This window comes from Buceros rhinoceros, unplaced genomic scaffold, assembly GCF_000710305.1.
Source record: "Buceros rhinoceros silvestris isolate BGI_N320 unplaced genomic scaffold, ASM71030v1 scaffold11151, whole genome shotgun sequence".
Lineage (NCBI taxonomy): Eukaryota > Metazoa > Chordata > Aves > Bucerotiformes > Bucerotidae > Buceros > Buceros rhinoceros.
The window spans coordinates 1-2,896 of record NW_010393780.1 but is presented as its reverse complement, the minus strand read 5'-3'; positions in this window follow the sequence as shown (position 1 = coordinate 2,896).

Here is a 2,896-nt window from a genome sequence, read left to right as displayed (position 1 = left end):
CGCCCCCTACCTCCCCCCTCTCTCCCCCACCCCGCCGCCCCGTGCGGCAGCCCCCTGTATTTCTATAGATTCCTGTCCTAAGTTACACAGAGCAGGAAACTCGACAAATGCTCTACAAAAATCTGCACACATGGATTTTAGTGACAACAGTGCTTGACGGGTGCAGTCTGCTAATAGCTTAGCTACAAATAAGGCGGCTTATGTTGCAACGTGCTTTTACAGGAGGCAGTGATACAACCCATGTTCCTACTGGACAAGACAACATTACTGAAGCAGACAATATTTTGTAAAGCCAAAACATCTTCTTCTAGTTGGCAACAAACTGGCTTTTAGTTGCTACTGATGAAGATAAAAAGAATGGTGTAGCAGGAAATAACGGCTGCACAGGAAGGGAACAAGGGAGTATTGTATGGTTTCAGACATGAATTGCATTGTGCGTGTGCAGGGGGCAAGTATTATTAAATTGTGAAAATCACTGCAATGATTGGAAGCTGAAAGTACAACCCAGTTCAAAACAAATAATCCAAAAGGCAAAATGACGAGGTGGAAAGTGCCTGCGGGGAAAGAGATCCATCAGTTGCTGTTCTAGCAAGTAACACAAGTAGAAACCCCTGCCGAGGAACCCCTAAACCACAGTCTTTTGGCAGACAGAACGATATCCCGGGCAAAGGTCTCTTTTCTAAGCATCCACTAGCAGCTACTCTCTGAGGGATTTCAGCTACCAGTCTTACTTGTTTTGGATGGTTTGTACAAACATCAGGACTTCACTGTTTTCAAGAAAGGACTAACAGAAATGGCCTGCTTAAGACTGGTTACGGACAAAAACAACCACACCACACCAACTCACTCATTAAAAAAAACGCACCTAAAACCAAAACCTGCTCGTTATGTTATCTGAATCTTTTATCCAATGCTCCTACACTTCCACCAAAAGAATATAAGAAGTTCTTGTTAACACATCAGGTAAATAAAGACTTGTACATGAATGGAAGAGAAGGCTTGGCAGTACAGAGAGGTGATGCTGAAGTACACTATGCTAGTAGTTCAGTCTGTGATTCAATCACCTTTAACATCATTTTCAGTTCTACCTTCCCTCTAGCTCTTCCGGCCTACACACCCAAGTCAAAAGTACAAAGGAGATACTACAGCAGCATGTACAGCACCTATTTGCGTTGCAGTGGTTTTAGTTTTTTTTTTAAAAAAAAAGGCATCCAGAACCATGACATCTTGGGGAGAAGACAAGCTGAGTCTTTAAACAGGCAGAAGAGAGATAACAATGCCCTAAGTGATGCAGCAAGAGAAAGGGAGGGCTCTTCTCAGAGCGCAGAGGCAACAACAACAAAGGATAAAAAGCCTGACTTTACACTACGTATTTATAAAGGATATGCTGACATCAGAACAGGGAAGTTTAGTCCAAAATGCAGGTTCTTGTAAAATTCAGCTTCCACCATTAAAAAAAAAAAAAAAGAAAACCAGCAAAGTTCCTAAAAATCATTCCTGGAAGGAATAATTCCCTGGATGTCTGCAATACAACATTTTTCTTTTTATACAAGAGCCCTCAAGGCAAAAACAACTTAAAATTTACTTTCTGCTTTTTTTTTTTGTTGTTCCAAATAGCAAAAAGAGAAAAAGCTAAAAGGAACATCGAGACACATGGCTAGCACACAATTCATATCTACATCACATAGCTAAGCTGAAGGTAGCAGTTCCACAAGCATTTTAATTCTGAAAATGTCACTAGAAGACAATCTGTAGTTGCCAACCATTCACCTTCATCTCCATTCTCCCTTCTCCTACCTGCAACATCAGAGAATGCCTCTACCTGGTGATGTGTATCAGGGGAGTGGTCAGGGTTAGACCAAAGCAAAGCTACTTTTGACCTGAATCAGTTTCCTGATATGTCTGCCACAAACGCCTCTGCTAACACAAAGGGCAAAGCAACCAGAGAAAAAGAAGGGTACTTCCATCAACAAGAACTCTCACCAAAGTATATCTAAGTTATTAAAAAAAACACCCAACCACCACCTCTGCGGTTAGTATTTAAGCCCATCAGAACCCAAGAAAAAAACAGCCACTCTTCAAGGCATTTCACATACACAAAACAATTTTCTCCTGCTATTTCCCACCCTAACTACCATGAAGACTCTTCCTGACCGGCTCAGAAGCTCTGACAGAGCTCCTTAGTCAGTGAAGCTGCAGGCAACCCCGTTTAAGCCACAGCAGCATCCGCCCACATTAACAAGTCTGTTCTCCCTTCAGAAGATAAAGCCATTAAATGTTTCCCATGCGAGGGCAGGAAACGTCTGAGCTACTGTCAGCTATCACACCTGCGACACAACCGAACTTTGACTGCTGAAACCACGCCTTGTGGCCAGTTCTGCCCTGCTCCTGGGCACATTCCGCACCTTGTCTCCAGGCCAGCAGCAGTTTCTACCTCCACAGCCCTTCTGCTGGAGCCATCCTCTTGAGAAGAGACTTGACACCGCTGACATCTCCTTCCCAGCAAGCTGCCCGAGCAGAGGCACATGCGTGGGACGGAAGATGGTCTCTGGAGAAGGCTAGGGCCCCGTGCACCAGGGTGAGCCCGGCTAAGAGCACACGTCGCAGGCCGAGTGCCCGCTCGAAGTCCCGGCCCCACAGGGACCTCCGGTCAGCCAAGTGCCGGGGCAGAGAGAGGAGTGCACCGAAACTCGGCTTTTCATCGATCCCCCCATCATTTCGGCATTCAAACCTTAACACCCATCTCTAGCTTGACCCCTGCTAACCCCAAGCGTGTCCTCCACATCACTGCTCCCCTCATTTCTCCGGGCAAACCGGCGGCGTTGCGTTAGCTCTCCACCCACGCCCGTATTACCGCGGTGGAGTCGCAAGTGTCCGGGCACCGCACGCTGCCGCG